The following is a 25,989-nucleotide window of genomic DNA, read 5'->3' on the forward strand; positions in this document are numbered from 1 at the left end:
ATTTTTTTATTATGCTTTTACATTTGTTGGAAGCTGCCCAGAGTGGCTGGGGTAACCCAGTCAGATGGTCGGGGCACAAATAATAATAAAATTATGATTATATACATTGCTGGAAAAGAAGGGACAGTGGTCAAATCCAGCAGAGTTCTTCTTATGACCTATAGACTCAACAGTGCCCAAAGGTCAGAAGGAACTAATACTTCTTCACACGACATCAAAAAGACATCTGCAAAAACAAACAAACCAACCTCCAATGGTAAGTAGCTCTGTAACCATTATCTCTCTTTTTCCACCATTGCTACTAACTGGCAGGGGTGGGGAATCCTCCTTTTAATCCAGCATCCATCTATGGCCCTTTGGAACTGTTGTGACACTCTTCATAATTACATGGTATTTGACTACATCATTCTTGTTTAGAGCTGTATGCATGAAAACATTGCACTCATCATTAATGCGCCCCCTTATAAATTTGGGGAGAAAGTAATGCCTTTTGAACAGACTAAGTGAACTAAGCCTTCATGATTTTTTATTTATTTGTTTGCTTATATTGGAGAGGGGTGGTGTTTTAATCACAAAGGCCGGTTAGAAGATAGAGAAAGAATCGTGATTGCCTTGTTTGTCATAATGAGGTTTTTTTATAAAAAAAAGAAGATCCATGACTACATTTGCATACGAGCAAGATGTGGAAGATGGAAAGTCAATAGGGAATAATCTGAGCATCGATGACACAGGCCAAGATCCCACAAGAGTTCCTTTGTGTATGAGCAAGAATTTCAGGGATTTGCTGACTCCCTTCTCCTCTTTGAACAGATGGTCAGATCAGAAACTGTCAGATCAGAAACTGCTTCAGAAACGGCCCCCAGTCTCAAAATCAGTTTACCATGTGGCATGACGTCCGAGGCTAATCAAGGGCCAGCAACTCAAATCCAAAGCTCCCTTGAGGACATGGAGTTGACGGCACAGTTCTTTGGCTATTTAAAGTGTAATTCTGTATACGTCTTCTAAAAGGCATACGTCTTCCATCAACTCCCATAGGCCTTACAGTCATGTATCTGGGCACAGGATTGCAGTATTAAAGGTACAAAGGGGAGAGGTACTATTTAAATTACCAATAATGTCAATATCACGAACAAAATCAATCCTGCAGAGAAGTCGCTTGAGAATGAACACCCTACAGGGTTGGCCCCTCCTGCTGGGATGAGGGAGGAGGAGGAACTGTAAAATCTCTTTTTTACATAATATTTTTATTGATTTTCCCATTTTTAACATTGATATAACATCTTATTTTCTTTTACAATTTTTTAGCTCCACTGAGCTATTTGACTTCCCTCCATCCCGTCATCTGGTTTTTTTATATAAAACTATATCAAATTTCCACACATTTATGCCATCACATTTCTACATTTTTCTTAATGTTGTATAAGTCTTTAAGCCTGTTTGTAGAAAAGTTCCTTCTAATAAACGCCCCAAGATTTCACGCAATCCTGCTAGTGTCTTTATGTGTTTACAGTGATTGTCTATATATTGAATAAATGTACTCCACTCTCTCTGGAATAATAATAATAATAATAATAATAATAATAATAATAATTTATTATTTATTATTTATACCCTGCCCATCTGGCTGGGTTTCCCCAGCCACTCTGGGCGGCTTCCAACAAAATATTAAAATACAATAGTGCATCAAACATGAAAAGCTTCCCTAAACAGGGCTGCCGTCAGATGTCTTCTAAAAGTCTGGTAGTTGTTTTTCTCTTTGACATCTGGTGGGAGGGTGTTCCACAGGGCGGGACCCTCTGGAACGCTTGATCGCTCTGGTTTCGGATTTTTCCTATCAGCTTTGCAAGTTCTGCATAGTCCATCATCTTCTTCTGCCATTCTTCTACTGTCGGTAATTCTTGTTGTTTCCACCTTGGGGCTAATAAAGTTCTAGCTGCCGTAGTAGCAAACCTAAACAATTTCTGGTCAGCTTCTGATACTTCCTCTCCTACCATACCGAATAAGAACGCTGTAAAATTTCCTTCCTCATCCCTTGTCAGCCATATGTTGAATTGGGGTTGTTGGTTTTTTGCCATAATTAAACATTAACCACACCCCTAACTATTTTGGAACTGCATACAGTGTGGGGTGACATGCAACTGCCTTGAAGATTGGCCTGACTGGGGCACTGCCATGGGGCAGATAAAAAGTGGCCAAACACAGCCCTATGAACTGCAGCAAAATCATTTTGGCACCAGCTCTGCCAGTACACTTTTAATGCTTTATTTTCTCTCTGTCTTGCAAAGCTATGCCTTAGGGTATTTCTATTGGGGGTGGGTGGGTGGGAAATTTGTCAGTTTTTATTTTCCTTTCATTAGGATATGATGACCCTGAGAAGGGTGAATGGATCTTTATGATAGTGGCATAACCTTTGCATCAAAAGCATCTGACTACTCAGGATTCTTTGATCTGTGCAGAAAGCGCATTCCGTAATCAGCCTCAATTTGAAAACATGATACAAATGTCTAACAACTACTGATTTTACTGCAACAACGATCACTTACATCAGCAAACTTCATTTTATGGCCTTACCCTTGACAAACATATTTATCATCTGTAGGCTTGTTTAAAAAAGAGTTTGGGTTATGCTCTTTGAATCAATATCCTCATTACTTTTAATTAAAAGGGAATGAAGACACATGGGAACTAATTTGAATAGCATCTCCATCTTGCATTAAAGATTCACAAGCAGTTCACAGTGCACGCCGTAGAAAGAAACATAGGCAGTGTTTTCTAATGAGATACTAGCATGTACGTGGGTGTGCAAAAAATATAGAAAGGTGGTATGGTTAAGAAAAGTGTTCTTAACAATGCTTAATTAAAAATAGTTCTGAAGGGTTTACATGACCACAGCTTATCACATGATAACTGCATCTGTCACTTGATGGCTCGGTTGAGTTGAGGCACATATGGTGTCAGCTCAAACTCTTTACAAAGTACATTGTGATTTAGAAGGATTTGGCAATGCTTCCCCTTGAGAAGACACTTGTTTGGTAATTTAATAATATCAGTATGTTCTTCCTTGGCATCTACTTCAAGTTCACCAAAGCATGTTTGGTGGTGCTCTCCTTTTCTCTCTCTTTAGATAGGGTTGCCATACGTCCTGAATTTCCTGGACATATCCAGAATACTGCAACCACAAGCAGTGTCTGAGCCGAAAGTGATGAAATTGAATGAATGAATCTTTATTTGCGTCAGCCATAGCAACAAAACAACAATGCGATATACAAAGAACAGAAATAAAAAGTTGATTATATAAAACACGCTTTAGGGTCCTGAATCAGCAGTCAAATAATGGACCTTATTCTGATTGCCCCAGCTAAAAACCTTGCAACCTTTGCTGTCATCTGCTCATCTTGACCTGCCAAGAGAAAGGACACTGTGGCAGTGGTTGGGTGACCCAGAATGGACAATAAAAGAGGGGTGATAATCTCATTCCTCAAGTCTTTATAAATAGTGCAAGCCAGAAGGGCGTGAACCACTGATTCAGTACTGCCATCTCCACAGGGACCTAAGCATTTTTCGTATGGAAAAAGTGACTAAATGTCTGGGAAAATCTGGACATGTGGCAGTCCGTGTCGTTTTTACCGATTTTCCTCAGAAATCTCTCAAAAATATCCAATTTCTTTGCTAACAACTTTGGCTGAAACTAAAAAAGCTCAACAACTTTGGCAAAAAAAAAAAAAAAAGCAGCTCAAAACTTTTCTGTCCTGATTTTCACTTTTTGAAATATGGCAACCCTATTTTAGATTAATTGGTACTAAAGCTGTGTACCAGATTTGGCTGAGGCCCACGCCAAATGGGCCAAATTCAGAGGCAGATTCCTGCTCAGGAGAAGCTGAGAAATTTTGGCTGAAGCACAAAGTTCTAACCAAGTCTCTTAGGGAAAAAAATAAAAAATTGCCCAGTAGCACCTTAGAGACCAACTAAGTTTGTTCTGGGTATAAGCTTTCATGTGCATGCACACTTCTTCAGATACACACGAAAGCTTATACCCAGAACAAACTTAGTTGGTCTCTAAGGTGCTACTGGGCATTTTTTTTATTTTTTTTATTTATTTTGACTGCATCAGACCAACATGGCTACCTACCTGAATCTAAGTCCCTTAGGAGTTCCTCACAGTCCAGTCTTAACATGGCGATGGGGAACCTGAGATCCTCCAGGCAACAACTCCCATTATCCCTGACCATTGGCTATATTAGATGGGGTTCATGGAATTGGGAGTCGCACAACATTTGGTGAGGTACAGGTGTTCATTCCTTCCTAAACAGCTTGGACCATTAACCAACCTACCTGTATTCTGCAGTGATACCTGCCAAGGTCGTCATCTTTGTTGTACCATCTGCACCACAGAATCAGATGGAGAAAGTTGCTTGTTGGTTCCCCTATAATTATGGAATTTTCTTCTTTAGAGACTCAGTAGATCTGGACTCTGAAAAAACAATTTGCATGATGAAGTTATCACCTGAGAAATACATTTGCGGGCAGAATTTCTACAGAGATGCTGGGCGTTGCATGCCGCGATAGCTGTTGGGTGTGGGGTACCAACTAGGGCTGTGCATAGCATCCCTAATCTGCCCTGCGCCCACAATCAGTGACCCCCCAGATCAATCCAATTCATCTGGTGCTGCCCTCAGGGCTACCTGCTATCCCCCAAAAAACAAATCAGGGGCAGGGTTAAGAAAGGTTGAGCAGAAGGCAAACTGCAGCTGAATGGAGACTGTGCTGCAAATGACAAATACAGGGCATAATCGAAAACAATGCCTTATTACATCCCTGCATCCACTTCATGAGAATCATAAAATCGTAGCATTGTAGGGTTGGAAGATATCCCAAGAATCATCATCTTCTTTTTTTTTTTTTTTTTTTTTAATTAAAGATTTTCTTGTTTTACAGAAGTAAGTGTAAAGTCTCTCCTATTTTTTCCATGTAACATTTTTACAAATCCGTTTCATTTGTTGAGACATTAGGGGGAGGGGAAAAAAGGGGTGGAGGGAGGGAAGATGGGTGGGGGTGGGATCAGGTGGCGATGTTTCTGTTATACTTAATGTATGTAGGGTTTGGTGTCAGCGTTGCTTGTTCTGTTCACATGTTCCTTTGGTGGTGAGAGAGGTTGGGGTTGGCCTAGGGTGTGGTTGTTTGTTTGTGATTGGTTGTGGTGATCTTTGTTTTTGTGTGTGAGTGGGGTGGGTGGGTGTTTTGGATCAGGTTAGCCATATTGATTTGTATGCTGTTGGTGGATTATTGTCATTGTCTTGTTGGGCTGTGTATGTGATAAAGGGGAGCCATACCGGGGTGAAGGCGTCTTCTTCTGTTTGTCCCCGTGCCAGTTTCAGTTTATTGGTTATTTTTTCTAGTAGGGCTGTTTCCCATACTATTTGGTACCATTGGTCCATGCTTACTCCTGACAGGTCTCTCCAGTGTCTGGTTATGGTGTTTCTGGCTGCTGAAAGGGTTATGAGTTCTTTGTGGTGTAAATGGGCATTGTTGTGTTGGAAGATGTCCCCCTGCAATGCAGGAATCACAGCCATCCAACCTCTGATTAAAAACCTCCAGTGAAGGGACTTCCGGGTTGGCGCCATCGCCGAATGGCGGACTCCCTCCGAGCTCCGGAGGGAGTCTGCTCGGCAGGGGCTGGGTCCTACCGCGCCGGCGACGCGGGGACCCTCAAAAACCACGGGCACGGAGCCCGTGGACATGGGGACTCGGCTGGCACCGCTAGCGCCCTCCCGACTCGTGAAGGAGCCTTTTTAAAGGCTTCGGATCGGGTGCCGGGGAGTGGCGTGGTGCTTTGAGTCCATTGCTTCCCCTGCCGAGCGCAGCCGCATGCCATTCGACGGAGAGCGCTGACTTCTTCCATTGGAAATTCGGACTATCAACAACAACCCGTGAGTAATTGGGAAACCGGGTACAAAAGGAGAAAAAAAGAAATTTTTTTCGGATTCGGCACGAGCGGGGGGGATCTAAAAAGGAAGTCAGTCCCCCCCCTGATTGTAAACATTCTAAAACAAGGACTGGGTAACCAAGATCGAAAGAGAAGTTTATTGCTGACAAAAATCATTATTTCCACGAAGGGAAATTACAAGAATTGTGCTGGAGGAGAAGAGTGGAGGGTGAGAGGGAAAATGCAACCCCCCCTGGGAACCGGGGCGATTCGTAGAACCTGGCGAAGAGAGACGGAGACTTTGACAGCTGTCAAAGTAGCTGTCAAAGCTGGAGAATATAAAGAGGACTTTGTTACAAGGACTTTGCTGGCTAATTTTGTTACAATTTGACACAATATGGATATAAACTGTCGGAAAATAAGGAACAACAATTTGACTTTTGGATTAGAGGATATAAAGTTACCGTATTTTTCGCACCATAGGACGCACCGGACAATAGGACGCACTTTGTTTTAGAGGGGGGAGAACAAGAAAAAAAATTTCTCCCCCTCTCTGCCCAGCGCCCCTTCAGCGAAGTGGCAGGAGGCGCTGCGCAGAGAGGGGGAGAACTTTCCCCCTCTTGTTTTCCCGCTCTAAAACAAGGTGCCGTTTAAGGTGCGTTCAGGCGGCTACCTTGGAAGCCTGGAGAGCGAGAGGGGGCGGTGTGCACTGACCCCTCTCGCTCTCCAGGCTTCAGGTTCATTTCGACCTGCTCTTTGGGGCTGGCGGGGGGAAGCCCACCACCAGCCCCAAAGAGCAGGTCAGGGAGCAGCGGAAAGGCGCAGCAGAGAGGCTCTTGCCATAGCCGCCCGTCACCTCTCCAGCCGGGAGAGCGCGCGCGGGGCTAAAGCAGCCCCCCGCGACCCTCTCCCGGCTGGAGAGGTGACGGGCGGCTATGGCAGGAGCTTCTATAGCCGCCCGTCACCTCTCCAGCAGCCCCACGCGCGCTCTCCCGGCTGGAGAGGTGACGGGCGGCTATGGCAGGAGCTTCTATAGCCGCCCGTCACCTCTCCAGCAGCCCCACGCACGCTCTCCCGGCTGGAGAGGTGACGGGCGGCTATGGCAGGAGCTTCTATAGCCGCCGGTCACCTCTCCAGCAGCCCCGCGCGCGCTCTCCCGGCTGGAGAGGTGACGGGCGGCTATGGCAAGAGCCTCAATAGCCGCCCGTCACCTCTCCAGCCGGGAGAGGGTCGCGGGGTGCCCGCGCGCGCTCTCCCGGCTGGAGAGGTGACGGGCGGCTATAGAAGCTCCTGCCATAGCCACCCGTCACCTCTCCAGCCGGGAGAGCGCGCGCAGGGCTAAAGCAGCCCCCCGCGACCCTCTCCTGGCTGGAGAGGTGACGGGCGGCTATTGAGGCTCTTGCCATAGCCGCCCGTCACCTCTCCAGCCGGGAGAGCGTGCGCGGGGCTAAAGCAGCCCCCCACGACCCTCTCCCGGCTGGAGAGGTGACGGGCGGCTATGGCAGGAGCTTCTATAGCCGCCCATCACCTCTCCAGCAGCCCTGCGACCCTCTCCCGGCTGGAGAGGTGACGGGCGGCTATGGCAAGAGCCTCAATAGCCGCCTGTCACCTCTCCAGCCGGGAGAGGGTCGCGGGGTGCCTGCGCGCGCTCTCCCGGCTGGAGAGGTGACGGGCGGCTATAGAAGCTCCTGCCATAGCCGCCCGTCACCTCTCCAGCCGGGAGAGCGCGCGCGGGGCTAAAGCAGCCCCCCGTGACCCTCTCCTGGCTGGAGAGGTGACGGGCGGCTATAGAAGCTCCTGCCATAGCCGCCCGTCACCTCTCCAGCCGGGAGAGGGTCGCGGGGTGCCCGCGCGCGCTCTCCCGGCTGGAGAGGTGACGGGCGGCTATAGAAGCTCCTGCCATAGCCGCCCGTCACCTCTCCAGCCGGGAGAGCGCGCGCGGGGCTAAAGCAGCCCCCCGCGACCCTCTCCTGGCTGGAGAGGTGACGGGCGGCTATAGAAGCTCCTGCCATAGCCGCCCGTCACCTCTCCAGCCGGGAGAGCGCGCGCAGGGCTAAAGCAGCCTCCCGCGACCCTCTCCTGGCTGGAGAGGTGACGGGCGGCTATTGAGGCTCTTGCCATAGCCTCCCGTCACCTCTCCAGCCGGGAGAGCGTGCGCGGGGCTAAAGCAGCCCCCCACGACCCTCTCCCGGCTGGAGAGGTGACGGGCGGCTATGGCAGGAGCTTCTATAGCCGCCCATCACCTCTCCAGCAGCCCTGCGACCCTCTCCCGGCTGGAGAGGTGACGGGCGGCTATGGCAAGAGCCTCAATAGCCGCCCGTCACCTCTCCAGCCGGGAGAGGGTCGCGGGGTGCCCGCGCGCGCTCTCCCGGCTGGAGAAGTGACGGGCGGCTATAGAAGCTCCTGCCATAGCCGCCCGTCACCTCTCCAGCCGGGAGAGCGCGCGCAGGGCTAAAGCAGCCCCCCGTGACCCTCTCCTGGCTGGAGAGGTGACGGGCGGCTATAGAAGCTCCTGCCATAGCCGCCCGTCACCTCTCCAGCCGGGAGAGGGTCGCGGGGTGCCCGCGCGCGCTCTCCCGGCTGGAGAGGTGACGGGCGGCTATAGAAGCTCCTGCCATAGCCGCCCGTCACCTCTCCAGCCGGGAGAGCGCGCGCGGGGCTAAAGCAGCCCCCCGCGACCCTCTCCTGGCTGGAGAGGTGACGGGCGGCTATAGAAGCTCCTGCCATAGCCGCCCGTCACCTCTCCAGCCGGGAGAGCGCGCGCAGGGCTAAAGCAGCCTCCCGCGACCCTCTCCTGGCTGGAGAGGTGACGGGCGGCTATTGAGGCTCTTGCCATAGCCTCCCGTCACCTCTCCAGCCGGGAGAGCGTGCGCGGGGCTAAAGCAGCCCCCCACGACCCTCTCCCGGCTGGAGAGGTGACGGGCGGCTATGGCAGGAGCTTCTATAGCCGCCCATCACCTCTCCAGCAGCCCTGCGACCCTCTCCCGGCTGGAGAGGTGACGGGCGGCTATGGCAAGAGCCTCAATAGCCGCCCGTCACCTCTCCAGCCGGGAGAGGGTCGCGGGGTGCCCGCGCGCACTCTCCCGGCTGGAGAAGTGACGGGCGGCTATAGAAGCTCCTGCCATAGCCGCCCGTCACCTCTCCAGCCGGGAGAGCGCGCGCAGGGCTAAAGCAGCCCCCCCGCGACCCTATCCCGGCTGGAGAGGTGACGGGCGGCTATAGAAGCTCCTGCCATAGCCGCCCGTCACCTCTCCAGCCGGGAGAGCGCGCGCAGGGCTAAAGCAGCCCCCCGCGACCCTCTCCCGGCTGGAGAGGTGACGGGCGGCTATTGAGGCTCTTGCCATAGCCGCCCGTCACCTCTCCAGCCGGGAGAGCGTGCGCGGGGCTAAAGCAGCCCCCCACGACCATCTCCCGGCTGGAGAGGTGACGGGCGGCTATTGAGGCTCTTGCCATAGCCGCCCGTCACCTCTCCAGCCGGGAGAGGGTCGCGGGGCTATGGTGTCTTCGCTCCATAGGACGCACACACATTTTCCCTTCATTTTTGAAGGGAAAAAAGTGCGTCCTATAGAGCGAAAAATACGGTACTACAATCCCCCTAGAGGGGTTTCGGGACACTACAAGTGGTCGTATGTGGAAAATCACTCTGGGATTCGCACAGGACTTATCTTCTGGGAAAGCTGCAAAACTGACATAGTATTTTGTCTACAGAGGTGTTTACATTAAAAGGAGACAATAGAATTTTCTATTGAAGAAAGGAAGGGACTGGACGTAAGTTTTTGTTCCTGAACAACAAACCTCTGTAGAGATACCAGATTTCGGAATAAGAACGTTTTAGCAGCTGAACAAGACAAGAAACCTGAGAAAGTAAGGAATAAAAAGAACAAAGGACTAACTACGACACGGAAAGAACAATGGGAGGAGTAGCAAAGACCAAGGAAATTAAAGGCATCTATTAGACTGGATTTTTGAAGTTAAACATTATTAAAATAAACAAATTAAAAGAAAACCGGCAAGGTGGAATGGGAAAAATCTGGCCATGGACTTGAGATCTCCAGGCTGACAACATATAGACTGATGGACATGTGGAATTCAAACCGGGGAAGGGAAGGGGGAGTTTTGGAATCCAAAGGCTAATGTAACCATCTTTTTGAAACTTCTTAGACTTTTTATCTTCTATTTCTTTATATAACTTTTGTATATTATGGTATTTTGATTTGGCATGTTTAAAAAAAAGGGAATTCGTGGAAGGAAATTGGGGTTGATCTTGGGGAAAAATCTTTTTTCTTTTTCTGTTAATGATGAGGGATGATGATAAAATTGTATAATTTAAATTGGTTAATGGGTTAAACATATTAAGTTTTAAAATGGGAGTGAGAGCTTGTGGAACCAAATTAATGAAAGGGGAATACAGTCCGGGGGGGGGGGGAGGAGGGAGTCCTAGAAAGAAGATAACGAAAGTAAGGCTCTAAATGTATTCTATCTTTTTTTTTCTGTTATTTTTCTATATTATTGGAAATTCTAATAAATATGATTTAAAAAAAAAAAAAAACCTCCAGTGAAGGAGAGTCCATCACTTTCTGATACTTATTGCCACACTTTCCCCTCCCCATTTGAATGCAATCTTCTTCTTCATTAATTTATGGAGAATAGTTGGGGTGAGATGGGAGAAATTTTCGGCACAGTTCTATTCCCTTTTCCTTCCCAAGGCCAACTTCAATCTTAGTTCAGCTTCAATTAACATCAATCTTCGCTGAATTTCAATTGACTTGCCTGCCAATTTTCCTGAATTATTCCCCCCACCTCCAACACACACACACACACACACACACACACACACACACACAATTTCTGTTAAATAGTCCTGGAAGTCATCCTAAAGCTGGATGGGGTGAGGAGGCAAGGAGTTGAAATAACGTGCTGGTCAAACTATTAGTATTGATCTCAGCACTTCCTGCAGTTTAGTACCATACGACCATCATCCTCACACATTTTCTTTGACAGAAGAGTTGAGTGTGACAGCACTAAGTATTGCCACCTCACCTCCTCTCCCCCCTTCTTCTTCTTCCCCAACCCCATTCTGTATACAACACTAATGTTTCACTTGAAATGTTGAAAGAAGAAAAAGACTCTACAACCTGAAAAAGAGGTGATGCATGTAATAATAAAAAAAAGAAAAATAATGAGTTCAGGGGAAGGGAAGGTGTGGGAAGGTAAGAGAAACTGGTCTGTAGGGAGATGGGAAGCACCATGAAGAAGTCGAGTCACAGGCACCAAATGTCATCTAAGAAACGCAGCTTCTGTGGCAGGGCCGTATTGCATAACAGAATCTTTCCTTCACGTTGCGTAGCTGTGAGGCAGCCTCTGCTCAGAAGACAGTAAGCAGAAATGACAGAAAGGCCAAAACGGCGTCACAATAGGGGTAGTTCATCACAACTTGTCAAGAGAAGCATTTGTCCTTGGTCAAAGACAGCAGATGAAGACACAGGCGGGTGGAGGCACTCACCCTGCGTGACCATTTTAGCTTGCTGGTTTAAAATGGCCCAAAGTGTTAAAAACTTTTATCTTGAATTTGCTCACAGATTTACATATTCCTTCCTTCCTTCCTTCCTTCTCTCTGTGTTTTGTAGTTTGTTTCCTCAGTTCCACATCAAGATATTTGTTTCCTCACAGTCTACTTGTCAGATGTAGAATCATAGAATCATAGAATCATAGAGTTGGAAGAGACCACAAGGGCCATCGAGTCCAACCCCCTGCCAAGCAGGAAACACCATCAGAGCACTCCTGACATATGGTTGTCAAGCCTCTGCTTAAAGACCTCCAAAGAAGGAGACTCCACCACACTCCTTGGCAGCAAATTCCACTGTCGAACAGCTCTTACTGTCGTGACCCTTTGGCGCCTAGTTTGTGGCCAGTCAGGTGAACCCACATTATCTTTTTGGCTGAAAGTTGTTCTAAACTGTTTTCAGAATGGATTCAATTGTTTTAATCCACCCAGGGACCTTAGGATGAAGGATGCTTTAACAACGACAACATGTACACCACGGCACCACAGACAGGACCTGATTTAACAGTCCTTCCTTCTCTGTAGGAAAGCGTGGGGATCATAGTTTTGTGAGGGGGGTGGGAACTGAAATTGACCCGAAAGGAATTTTTATGTATTATGTACTGAGGTCAGAACCAAATCACGTGGTTGGTGCACAGTTGCAGCAAAAAAATATTGTTAATAAATAAGGTTAGAATGAGTAACAAATGCAGGTAATGAAACAAATGGACTGTCAATGAATGGGTAATGAAATGAATGCGATTTGTGCAAATAAATGATGAAATGAGTGTGGTCTTTAAAATAAAATAAAAAATCTAATGGAGAAATGAAATGAAAAATATTTTATAGCTCACCCATTTTGGAAAGTTTCTGGTTCTTATCTTGCCTTAGGATCATCCCTTGTTCCATCATACTTTGTCTCGCTTTTCCACAATTCAAAGTGTTGGTGCTGACCTTTAAAGCCCTAAACGGCCTCGGTCCTGTATACCTGAAGGAGCGTCTCCACCCCCATCGTTCAGCCTGGACACTGAGATCCAGCGCCGAGGGCCTTCTGGCAGTTCCCTCATTGCAAGAAGTGAGGTTACAGGGAACCAGACAGAGGCCTTCTCGGTAGTGGTGCCCACCCTGTGGAACACCCTCCCTTCAGATGTGAAGGAAATAAGCAGCTATCCTATCTTTGAAAGACATCTGAAGGCAGCCCTGTTCAGGGAAGTTTTTAATATTTAACACTGTACTGTTTTTAACACTTGATTGGAAGCAGCCCAGAGTGACTGGGGAAACTCAGCCAGATGGGCGGGGTATAAATAATAAATTATTATCATTATCATTATCATTATCATTATCATTATCATTATCATTATCATTATTCCAATGCCCCAGCCTCCTTTGTCATGGTGTTGTTTGGCTCTCTCACCTTGTTGTGTGCCATACTTTAATCACTGTCTCTGAACTTAATATGCAGGAAAGCAGTGTAGCTCTGTGGTACGGCATCTGCCTTGCATGCCAAAGGCTCCAGGTCCAATATCTGGTATCTCTGTGTAGCGCTAGAAGATATCACTTCTCTGAAATTCTGGAAAGCCTCTGCCAGTCTGTATAGACAGTACTGAGCTGGTACTATACTGTACTATACTATACTCAGTATATGGCAGTTTCCTATATCCCTAATTTCTAGACTGGAACCTGTAGGGTCCATGCTGTTTTAGCTGCTGCTGCTGGCTGTTTGGACATTTACAGAAAGTCATTGGTTAAGAATGGAAACCACCATTTTACTAACAAGCTGCAGTTAAAGAGGGGAATGGCCAAAACATCAGAGCGAAACAAGGTATCCATCTGATTTCTGCCTCCTGACAACCTGAGCAGGTTTTAACGAACAGTTCCCAATCTCCGTTAATTTGAATAAGATTAAGAGTCTGCTTGCTCTCTTGGTAATGGCATATTGGACGTACTGTGCAATGTGCTAGCAAGATGCCTTTTTAAAAACAGCTTCATTATGCTCCCTTCAGGTAGAGGGGATGGCCAGAGGCAAAATCTTGCCCGAGATGGATCACTGGGCTGATCTGATATGGCAATTCCTGCGTTTTCTGTGTTCACAACGAAGATAAGGTTTTAACCAAGCAGAAAGGTTTCACAGCTGGCTGGAACAAATCCATTTTGTTGTTATGGAAAAGGGAAGAAGGGGAAAAATACATTTTTAATCAGAGTTTACCGACATTAGTCAACCAGTTGTCTGCCTGTGTGGAGTGGTGCTGGCAGGAGGATAGTTGGCAGATCAATGGGAAGAAGCAAAATTTCTTTGCATTATTGCACCGGGAAGCCATGTTGGCTGAACAGGCTGGGCACAGAAAATGGAAAACGTTCAGAACAAGAGTGGAGCCAGAGTATAATTTGTCAAGTGAAGGGTGCTGCCAGGGCAGAGACTGATGGGTCATGGTAGCACTTGTAGAGAATTTGGAAAATTATGGGTGGAGTCAAAAGAACATGGGAAAGAGTGTTCTCCTTCATGGAGAGCATGTGTTGCCGTGGGGGCCGACAAGACACTCCAAAGTTGTGGGGCGGGCTAATTGATCATTGGCCACTGTTGTGAATGGGCTTCCCTTGTTGTTGGGAAGAAGTTAATGTTGCCATTCTGTGATTGACAGCCTGAAATGTTAAAACTCCCTGCACGAAGCGTAGAGCTTCCTCTTTTTGCTCCATGCATCGGATTGCCCGTCCCCCCCTCCCTATAATTAGGGTTGTTCGCATTGACCTTGCTATGCCTGTCATGGGGTCGTCTGCTCTTGGGGCAGGGGCCCGGTAGGAATTTTGTCCATATGGCTGATTGGCTGGTGCCATTTGGTTTTTGCCTACTGCGTAGCAAATCGTCACAACTTGTAAGGTTGCGGTTAGGCATTGGTTTATGGTTTGGTTGGTTGAGGGGCATGGATTGGCTGTGCCTGCCCCTCTAATGCTGCTGCTGCAGGGTATTCCGTTAAAGGAATACAGAGGCTCACCATTGCTTTTGTCCGAACCCTGTCAAGGGGCTAGAGCCACGCAAGAGCCCCTGGTTGCATTTGAGGAGGGCTGAGGGCAGGTTCCCTGCTCCGTCGCTATCCCCAAAATGTATTCCCCTTTTCTGGCTTTCGCAGGCTTGCGAAATGCCAATCTGTCCCCACTGGGGGCAGATAGTCGCAACCTGTGCCTAAGCAACCACTCACATTTTTTTTGTATTTTAATAAAGTTGTGGCTAAAATTATGCCAAAAACCTTAAACAAAAATTCTGTGTGATGTGTGAGTTATTTGGGGTGACTTGGGGACCTCGACACACAAACACGAACCTGCTGAATTTGGCCAATGGCCCATCTTGTCCAGTATGCTGTTTTTGCAGGGTCCAACTAAATGCCTATAGGAAACCCATTGGCAGGATTTGGGCACAAGAGCACCCTCCCCTTTTCAGATAACCTTTAAACTCTTGAAAGGGAGAGCTTCCTGTTTCCATTTTAACAACCTAGATTTACTTACCGTATATGTTTTGCTGCTTATACTGGTTGCAAGCCACTTTGGGATGGATTAAAAAAAAAAAAGCAAACCAGGTTAAAAATTAATCAGATTAATTTATCTGAGCAGTTCAACAATGCAGCCAATGAACCTACCGATTCCCTTCACCTAGACCTTCCAGCAGAGGCTGAACAACCATCCATTTGGGATGTCCCAGCTTCTGACTGCTAGCTTATAAATCCCCCTTCAACACTCTGATTCTCTGTGTCCATTCATGTTACTCTTTCTTCAGTTTGGGGAAGGTTTTGGGTTGCGTGCAGGTCGTGGATGTCAGGTGGTTGCCTAGCAACCTCGCCCTTTGATTCGGTTTGCCAAGACCAGAAGCCATGACGCTGATGGTAAAACAAAGTGGTAGGGAAGCTGTTGAACCATGTGGGGAACAGTGGTAGTGGGAGAGATGAAGGGACATTTTGGATTGCTCTAGGTTTTCCGAACATCTAGGATTGGCTCTGGTAAATTATGTGTATGTATAAAGTCAAAAAATGTAAATGCACAATCTCTACTTTTGCTAATTAAATGGGATCGGGGGGAAATGTGCATATACTGTAAAGGATAATCAGTTGATGTGTCCCCTGTAATTTAGTGGAGGGAGATTTAATGGCTGAGTGTAGCATTAGTAAAGAAAGAACACCCCGGAGAGAGCTGACTTGGGCATTTCCTTTCATTGCACAGCTGCAATGTTTCGTCAATTTCCTTTGGATGCAGATCAAATTGTAAATTGCCACCATCATCGTCTGCTAAAGCTACTGTGCATTGCGTAGTATAGTCACAATGAAAATAAGATGTTATTTTATAAAAGCGGACTCATGTTTGTTTTAAAAAACAAGACAGAAAATGGCGGGATCCTTATTTGACAGATAGTCCAGCCTCGGGGAAGTTAAGAACAATAACTTCACTGCTATCTGGCTTGCCTTTATTGGATATTTATTTTTTTTAAGAGAACAGAGCTGCTAACACAATATGTATTAGTAGGGTAGACATACAGTGGTAAAGGTATAGGGACCCCTGTTGCGGATGACTCTGGGGTTGCGGCGCTCATCTCGCTTTATTGGCCGAAGGAGCCGGTGTACAGCTTCCAGGTCATGTGGCCAGCATGACTAAGCCGCTTCTGGTGAACCACAGCAGCGCACAGAAATGCCGTTTACCTTCCTGCCAGAGCGGTACCTATTTATCTACTTGCACTTTGATGTGCTAGGTTGGCAGGAGCAGGGACTGAGCAATGGGAGCTCACCCCGTTGCAGGGATTCGAACTGCCGACCTTCCGATCGGCAAGCCCTAGGCTCCGTGGTTTAGACCACAGTGCCACCCACGTCCCAGACATACAGTGGTACCTCGGGTATGCTAATGGGGCCTCCTGCTGCTGCTGCACCGCTGGAGCACGATTTCCGTTCTTATCCTGGGGCAAAGTTCTTAACCTGGAGCAACCACTTCCTGGTTAGCGGAGTTTGTAACCCGAAGTGTCTGTAACCCGAGGTACCACTGTACTGAACCACTCATGGATCACTCCACTTTATCCTGCAATGTTTCCTCCATAATGCAATGTTGTCTGAGAGGCACTCTTGCCCTCTAGTTCAACAAAATTGGGACAATCCCTCTCCCCCCAAAAATGTCTTATGAACAATTACAGGATTTCTGCAGGAATCTAGGGGGTATGTAACAACTGGAAACAAAGCAGGATGCCTGCTCTGAAACTTTCGGGAAGGAATGAACAGTGCTGAAAGCCGTATAAACCACTCCAACAATATCGTGAATGCAAAACTGAAAGGTCATTTTGAGGCACTCCCATAGGAAGGCATGGAATGAGGGAAGGAGGGAGAGGGAGGAAGAAGGGTCTGGTGGGGAAGTGTCTGCTGCGTCATCTGCTCTCCTCCATGATGAGTACAGCTGCCCTAAGCCTGGAGTGATCTTGGGTCCTGTGACATTGAAGAAAGCTATGAAGAAAGGTTGCAGGATTTGAGATAGTTTAGTTTAGAGCATGGGTAGGCAAACTAAGGCCCGGGGGCCGGATCCAGCCAATCACCTTCTAAATCCAGCCCACGGACAGTCCGGAATCAGCGTGTTTTTACATGAGTAGAATGTGTCCTTTTATTTAAAATGCATCTCTGGGTTATTTGTGGGGCCTGCCTGGTGTTTTTACACGTGTAGAATGTGTGCTTTTATTTAAAATACACCTCTGGGTTATTTCACTGTAAGCAAGTGGTTCTATACCATTTCTATACCAGCAGGTTCTTCTTATATTCTTATGACATCATCAAATAATCAGTGGCAGGGGAGGGAGAGAAATCAAACGGACAGAATGAAAAAGAAAATGCAGGTCAATAAAGAGAATTCAACTCTTACGAAGCTCCAAGAGCAGACCATTGGGTAACTCCCAACATCTAAAGGAGAATGGCAAAGTGTGAGACAATTCCTGCAAGACATTTCTGAGATAAAATAGCCACAGCTTACAGCGCTGATCCACAGCAGCTGAATTTGGTTCAAGACTCAGGAGCTAGAAAATTTCCCAGCGTCGGTCTAAATGAAAGGTTTCATCCACAAAATGGTTAGGATGCCTTTTGTCCTTACACAAATAAGTCATTTTTCTTTGCTGGAAAGTGAAAATGGAAGAGACAAAGTATTAACAAGCTTAATCAAAATAAGACCACAGAGCCAAAAGGTGTGCAGAGAGCAAAAGAGACTAAAGGGAGAGCTGAAATAATAAGATGTTGTGACAGTCTTGGTGATCTTAATGGCTTAATAAGAAGAGCACAATGTAGAGGAGGAGGAGATCAGAGCACATGGCAGCTGAGTGGATTACAGGAGAGGGGTGCCATGATTCAGGACCACAATATCTGGAAATCTCCTGAGCGGATCAAAAAACACCCTTCTGGGAAGATCGTTTTGCCCAAATCAATGGAACTTTCATCTAACCTATAGTGCTCAGGATCACGGCCTCAGTGGGTTTAGATTTCACAGGTGCTACATGAAAGGCAGTTGTCAACAGAGCAGAGACGCCATCTTGTGAGGGTCACATGTGTGTGATGTTGTGTGTGACATCAGGATGTTGGGAGGAGCCAGGGGCGGAGCCAAATGCAGCAAGTGAATGGCTTCAATGGCTAGCAGCTCCTCCTCTGTCTCCTTCTGGTACCACCACTGGCTATGTATTGAAGTTCTGGTGCTATGTATTGAAGTTCTCACCCTGGCCACCAGGGGAATTGTGTATATAGTTTTCACTCAGGTCCACGTAAGTTAGTTTAGGCGGGAAACCCTGGGTCGTTGTTGTTACAGTGTTGACAGCCAGCTGCCTATAAAAGCAGGCCGGCTGAACTGTTTGACTTCAGTTCCTGCTTACTATAAAGAACCACTTGGAGAAATCTCTGTGTCGTCTGCTATGTCCACCCACAACTTAATACCTTCCCCTCCACAACAGGAGGAGGAGAAGGAGATGGTCACTGGAAAAGCACCACACTTGGCTCCACGCTTTGCCTCCACACTTTTTGGACATGGGATTGGCCCCTAGTTCAAAAATATTGGAAGGGCAAGGGACTCAGCCCCCAGGAACTGGCGACCTTGCAACACAGTGGGGGTCTCCTGGCCTGGGACTGGCAGCATAGAACACGAAGGTGCCAATGTGATTGCACCCTCCAAGCAGCCTACAGTGGTACCTCGGGTTACATACGCTTCAGGTTACAAACGCTTCAGGTTACAGACTCCGCTAACCAAGAAATAATACCTCGGGTTAAGAACTTTGCTTCAGGATGAGATCAGAAATCGTGCTCCAGCGGCGCAGCAGCAGCAGGAGGACCCATTAGTGTGATGGGATGATGAGCTGCTTGTGCGTAAAATCGTATCCCCTCAGAGTTTGTTCAAGTCCACAAACCTCTGTCTGTGACGGAGCCCCTCAGACATGGCTCCTCTAGTCACTAGCAGATTCCGACAGTGGTTGCTTTCGGAATCGCTTCCAACATAAAAGCTCCTTAACGGAAACACGTCTTCTGGACTCTCTGCGTGACAGTTTCCGGCGAGGAGTGGGTGTCCCTACAGGAGGTCCTGAAACCTCCCCACTGTTTTCGCTGGAAGTGTCTCTGAGCCATCCCTCCAGCTCACTTTCCCTCCGCTCACCTCCTCTCCCCCTACTGGTTCCCTCTTCAGCTGCTGAGTCTCTCCCAACCTGTGTGAGCCCCTTCACCTCCCTTCCTTCCGATGGCAGTTCCCTGACATCCACCTCCCCTCCAGGGCCCCCTTCCCCCCCTCTCGCCCCCTCCTCTACGGGCGGTGAGGAGGCAAAACCCCGGAATGAACTTCCTTCATCTTCCAATGTCTCGAACACTTCTCTCCACCTGTTGCGGTTCCTGGTCTCGAAGTACTCCTCCTCCTCAGAGTCCATCTCCCCTTCCCCTTCCGAGTCCGGGAATCCTTCCAACTCCTCCTCCTCATCGGTGGTCCCAAAGTATTCCCTCCGGAACCTCTCCACAGGCTGAGGTTTCCTTGGGAACCTTTGATGGAACGTTTCTATCAATACCTCGTCATTGATATCTTCTGCCATTACCCAAGTGTTTTCTGACTCCGGTTCTCCTTCCCACGCTACCAAATACTCCACCTGATCCCCCTTCCACCTGGCGTCGAGGATTTCTGCCACGTGGCTGCTGCATTCTCTTTCTTCTATGACCGGTCCCCGAGTGGCCATCCCTTCTCGTCCCCCCTCATACGGTGACAGTAACGACCTGTGAAATACTGGGTGCAGTTTCATGTGGTTGGGTAACCGGAGCCTGAAAGCCACTGGGTTGACCTGTTGAATGACCTCAAAGGGACCCAATCTCCTGGGTCTTAATTTCTTACAACCTCCTTTGAACGGCAACCCTTGGGTTGACAGCCACACCCTATCTCCCACCCTTATGGTTTCACCTTCCCTTCGGTTCTTGTCTGCCTGCCTCTTGTATTCTTCCTTCGCCCTTTCTAAGTTGAGTTGGAGCTGACGATGGATTGCTTCCATTTCTTCTACAAAATGCTCGGCTGCCGGGACGCTCCATCTCTCCCCTTCTCCCCCTGGGAAAGCCCTGGGATGACACCCATAATTAGCCAAGAAGGGGCTCATCCCTGTGGACACATTCTCGGCATTGTTGTAGGCAAATTCCGCCAGCGCCAACCTCTCTACCCAGTCATTCTCTCTGTCATTGACATAACACCTCAGGTATTGCTGGAGGACACCGTTTGCTCTTTCCGCCTGCCCGTTGGTTTCAGGGTGCCGGGCAGTCGAAAAGTTGACCTCCACCTGCAGTAAGCTCATGAGCTTCCTCCAGAACCTGGAAGTAAATTGTTTTCCTCGGTCTGAGACCACCCTCAATGGCACCCCGTGCAACCTAAAAATGTGTTCTACAAATAACTTCGCTGTCTCTTCCGCCGTGACTGCATGCGAGCAGGCTACAAAGTGGCACATCTTTGTCAGTAGGTCTACCACCACCATGATGGCTGTTTTCCCCTTGGACTTCGGCAGATCAGTCATAAAATCTATCGACACTGCCTCCCAAGGTCGTTCTGGGGTTGGTAAGGGTTCTAATAGCCCCGCCGGCGCCCGCCTCTCCCCTTTGGCTCGCTGGCATTGCTCGCACCCTCTTACATACTCCCGTACATCTTCCCTCACCTTAGGCCACCAAAATTCCCTGGTGACCAACCACATGGTTTTGTGTTGTCCAAAATGCCCCGCCGTGGGGCTGTCGTGCAACTGCTTGAGTACCCTCCCCCTTAAGTCTCCTTCAGGGATATACAGTGCCCCTTTGTAATACAAAGCTCCATTTCTTTCCTCGAAACCCCCTGGTTCCTCTCCCTCACCCCTAAGACCTCTGAGCTTATTCTGGGCGTATTCATCATTCTCTGTTTCCTCTACCAGTTCTCTTTGTCCCACCAATGCCGCCCCACACACCCAGCGGTCCTCTGGAATGACATGTGTCTCTTCGGGTGCTCCCTCCCCCTCCAAATATTCAGGTTTGCGAGAGAGAGCGTCCGCCCTAATGTTCTCTGGGCCTGGCACGTAACAAATCTCAAAGTTAAATTTGGAGAACTCCTGGGCCCATCTCACTTGCCGTTGGTTGAGCACTCGTGCCGTCCTCCAATACTCTAGGTTCTTGTGGTCAGTGCACACTTGCACCTTATGTTGTGCGCCAATTAGCAGGTGCCTCCATCTCCGGAACGCCTCATGAATGGCGAGTAGTTCTCGGTCATACACCGTGTAGTTCCTCTCGGATTTGTTCAGCTTTCGCGAAAAAAAGGCACACGGTCTCCACTCTGACTCCTCCTTCCCTGGCTGCAGAAGCACCGCCCCAATCACTCTGTCTGATGCGTCAGTTTCCACTCTCATCGGTTTTTGTAAATCCACATGCAGGAGTTGTCCTTCCGAGGCGAAGGCCCTTTTTAGTTCCTCAAATGCTCGCTCCGCCTCCTCAGTCCAAACGAACTTCTTCTTACTGCTGAGACAGTCCGTAATGGGCGCCGTCAGGTGGGCAAAGTTTCGGATGAACTTACGATAGAAGTTCCCAAATCCTAGGAACCTCTGCACATCCTTCCTTGTTTTGGGTGTTTTCCATTCCAGCACCGCCTGGACCTTGCCGGGATCCATGGCCAATCCCTTGTCTGACAGGCGATACCCCAGGAATTCCACCTCCTTGGTATGAAACTGACACTTCTCCAGTTTCACCCACAGCTGGTTGGCTTGCAGCCTGCTCAACACTTCTCTGACGTCTCTCACATGCTGCTCCTCATTCTCAGAATACACCAACACGTCGTCTAAGAAGGCCACACAATTCTTGTAAAGCAAAGGCCCCAGGACGTGGTTCATAAACGATTGAAAGCACGCGGAGCCTGCTTGTAGGCCGAAGGGCATAACGAGATATTCAAATGCCCCTAAAGGGGTGAACATGGTGGTTTTCCATTCATCCCCCTTCCTTATTCGTATCAGGTTGTACGCCCCCCTTAGGTCCAGCTTTGTGAAAATCTTTCCCTTCCGCACCCTTGTCAAAATGTCATCAATCCTGGGCATAGGGAAGGCCACTGGTTCTGACACTGCGTTCAAGGCCCTGAAATCACACACAAGCCTCGGCTTGTCCGTGTTTTTTTTATCCACAAAAAACACTGGGCTGCCCCCCACCGCCCTGGACTCTCTGATGAACCCTCTCTTCAGGTTCTTGTCAATGAACGCCCTTAGCTCCTGCATCTCTCTGTCTGACATGGCGTACAGCTTGCCTACAGGGAGCTGTGCCCCAGGGAGTAAATTGATTTGACAGTCAAAGGGTCTATGCAGGGGTAGTTGGTCAGCTTCCCTTTCGCTGAAGACGTCGCGGAGATCTGCGTATTGTCGTGGTACCTTCACGTTCTCCGTTACTTCAGTCCCTGCTAGGGTGGCTTGGGCCCCTGCCAAACCCTTTCCCTCTTTGCAGTGTTCTAAGCAATGTGCTGAACCAAAAGAAACCACTCTCTGATGCCAGCCCACCAGCGGATCATGTAACGCTAGCCAGCTCATCCCCAATATAATGGGAGCTCCTCCCAAGGTGGCCACATTAAACGCTATCAGTTCGGTGTGCCTTGCCACCTTCATTATCATTGGGACGGTCTGCAAGCTGACTTCTCCTCCCAACAGCTCCCTGCCATCGATCGTGGTCACCTGCAGGGGGTTGCTTAAAGGGATCGTCTGTATCTGGTGTTCAGCTGCAAACTCTTTGCTCATGAAATTGCAGGAGCTGCCTGAGTCCAACAGCGCCTTTATCTTTAGAGGGTGTCCGTTTGGCAGCTCTAGCGCCACTTCTATCACTAGGGCGGGTTTAGGAGGTTCTGGCGTGGGCACTTTCACTGCTCTTTGGCCTGGCTGCTGTGCCCCGACGGTGGCAGCCAGGCGTTGGCTTTTACTTGCTCCGGTATTTCTTCCTCCCTTCCCTCCACAGCTCCCACCATCCCTTGCCATTCCTTCCTCTGGGGGCAGACTCTGGCAAAGTGACCTGGCTGTTGGCAGAGATAGCATTTCCGGGCGCCTTTTCCCTCCTTCTTTCCCCCCTCACTGGGCTTTGAAACTGCGCGCGCGCGCGCTGTTCCGATTTCCATCGGCTCTGCCGGCGGGAAAGTTGGCTCTGGAATGTCTGGAATGCGGAACTCCTTCCAACGTTCCCCCTTCCCTTCCTGCCTCTCCAATGCTCTCGCCTCCTGGCGCGCTCCTATGGTCAGCGCAGATTTGGTCAGCTGGTCCATAGAATCCGCCCTGGGGCCCCGGGAAAGTTCGTCTTTCACAGCCGAAGAAAGCCCTTCTTCAAATAGCATTTGAATGGGTTCCGCCGATAAGTCCCACCCCAATCTGTGAACCAGCATGGTGAACTCAGTCCAGTACTCACGGACAGATCGGCTCCCCTGTTTGCAAGCCATTAACTGTCTGCGCACCACTCCCTGTTCAATATCGCTGGAAAACATCAGATCCATGGCGTGAAAGAACTTCATCGTGTCCTTTAGGACGTCACTATTCTCTGCCATCAGGGGTCTAACCCAGTCTCTCGCCCCCTTTTCAAGATGCCCAATCACGAAAGCCACTCGTGATTCCTCGTCAGGGAATTCATCAAACTGCAGATTGAGGGCATATTGCATCTCTGTCCGAAAGCCATGATAGTCTTTGGGCTCCCCCCCAAACTTCTGCACCAATCCTGGTACCTTTCTGGCGAGCTGGGTGGCTTTCCCCTTTTTGTCTGCATCCTGAGCCCTCCTCTCCTCAAGCCTCGCCGTCTGCAGCGCTAGCTGGACCTCCAACACCCGGTACCTTTCTTCCAGGCTTGGACCCGCTCCAGCTCCTGCTTCTCCGGTTCCGGCTGGGTTGCTCATGATGCCTTCTCCTGCACAAGCTGCTTTCAAAGACTGTCGGAATGCTGTGATGGGATGATGAGCTGCTTGTGCGTAAAATCGTATCCCCTCAGAGTTTGTTCAAGTCCACAAACCTCTGTCTGTGACGGAGCCCCTCAGACATGGCTCCTCTAGTCACTAGCAGATTCCGACAGTGGTTGCTTTCGGAATCGCTTCCAACATAAAAGCTCCTTAACGGAAACACGTCTTCTGGACTCTCTGCGTGACAGTTTCCGGCGAGGAGTGGGTGTCCCTACAGGAGGTCCTGAAACCTCCCCACTGTTTTCGCTGGAAGTGTCTCTGAGCCATCCCTCCAGCTCACTTTCCCTCCGCTCACCTCCTCTCCCCCTACTGGTTCCCTCTTCAGCTGCTGAGTCTCTCCCAACCTGTGTGAGCCCCTTCACCTCCCTTCCTTCCGATGGCAGTTCCCTGACAATTAGCTAAAGTGGTGCTTCAGGTTAAGAACAGTTTCAGGTTAAGAACAGAGCTCTGGAATGAATTAAGTTATTAACCCGAGGTACCACTGTATTGGCTCCTGACTTGATCTAGCTTGGTCATGGGAATAGAGAATAAATGCAATTCAGTTCACATTTACAGTGCTACCTTGGGTTACAAACAATCCTGCTTATGAACGCTTTGGGTTACGAACTCCACAAATCCGGAAGTAGGTGTCCCGGGTTGTGAACTTTGCCCCTGTGGGGCCGCAGGAGGCCTATGTAGGGAATGCGCGCCTCGGGTTAAGAACGCTTCGGGTTAAGAACGGACTTCCGGAACAAATTAAGTTCGTAACCCAAGGTAAAGGCAAACCTGTGTAATCAGCACTTTCCAAAATGATACCTGAACTGAAACATCTCCAGCCTTCAAAATTTGAACTTCTCTGAGGTTTGCAATTCAGTTTTCACATACAGCCTGAATGACAAAATCTTGTTTCATAAATGCACATGCAAAGATCATGAAAAAGGATTAGTTAAAATTATGCACAGAAACAAATAAAGGAAAATAAAACTAAATATAAGTGTCCGACTACATTTTCAAATTAATATATTGGAAGATATTTGGCCCCAAAAGGCATATGGGTATTTCGAGGTCTACTAGTAAGGTACACAGGATTTCTCTTGTCAGGTTACAAACAAGATGAGTCTTGTACCTAGTATTTTAAGGTAGGTTTGCAAGGGGATGATTTTAAACCATGCAAGCAGGTAGTGATCCATAAGAATGAAGAATGAACCAGGTAAAAAGTCCAGTCAAGCACAACTCACACCACTGATGTTCAAAGCCTTCTAATTCATCAGCGACACGTGGATCAAAGTCTTAAGATCACCTTGAGAAGTTCAAAACATTTTTAATAAGTTCTCTTTTATAGTTGGCAGACATTCTATACAAGGAAAAAGAACAGTTGCTGAGAATATATTAACTTGGCATGAAACCAGCCTAATGCACACCAAAGATGATTCCACCCATAAATCGTTTGATTTTATGGTCACGTTAAGCCAAGGATAGCTAACATGGTGTCCTCAAAATGCTGCTAGACTACAACTCCCATCACCCTTGACCATTGGCAATGTTGGCTGAGGCTGATGGGAGTTGTAGTCCAACAACATCATCAACAACATCATGACAATCCCTACTTTAAACTCATGAAAGCCTTTTAGATGACAAAACATAATCCGTGCACAAACTAAACCTTTAACTGGAGCTTAGTGACAATTTTTATTTTTGTTCCCATTGTAAGAGGGTGATGTTATGGCGTTAATGAAGCCAATTAAATTCAGCAGAGACCAACAAGGCGGAGAGAGTGACCCAGCAAAAGCAAATGCCTGTTGGGCTCCAATTCACTAGCAAAACCACACTCGCCCATCAAGAAGAGACCTGTCAGCTCAGTTTATGCTGATAAGGTCAGACAGATTTCATAGCTGGGTCTTGCTGGGTCTTGCTTTATTTTCTTTCCGTAGTCTTTGAATTGGGGAAGCTTTCAGGTCATTATATAAGCAACTGCTGCAAACAATCACTTTGAGAAGAAAGAAAGAAAGAAAGAAAGAAAGAAAGAAAGAAAGAAAGAAAGAAAGAAAGAAAGAAAATGTTGTAAACAAAAATTGCCCTTTTCTCTTATGGGGTATCCAAGAGCCCATATAGAGTCCTTACA

At 48.2% G+C, this 25,989-nt stretch overlaps 1 protein-coding gene across 1 annotated transcript in view; it reads right to left on the reverse strand.

Annotated features, from left to right (window-relative positions):
• Positions 1 to 22,893, reverse strand: part of NRXN1 (neurexin 1) — a 1,569,693-nt gene extending 1,546,800 nt beyond the window's left edge. The window contains exon 1 of the mRNA XM_081000811.1: positions 22,875 to 22,893. The gene's annotated coding sequence lies outside the window, so the exon portion shown is untranslated. The remainder of the gene's footprint in view (positions 1 to 22,874) is intronic.
• Between the last annotated feature and the right edge of the window lie 3,096 nt (positions 22,894 to 25,989).

Source organism: Podarcis pityusensis, assembly GCF_964106645.2.
Source record: "Podarcis pityusensis genome assembly, chromosome: 3".
Classification (NCBI taxonomy): domain Eukaryota; kingdom Metazoa; phylum Chordata; class Lepidosauria; order Squamata; family Lacertidae; genus Podarcis; species Podarcis pityusensis.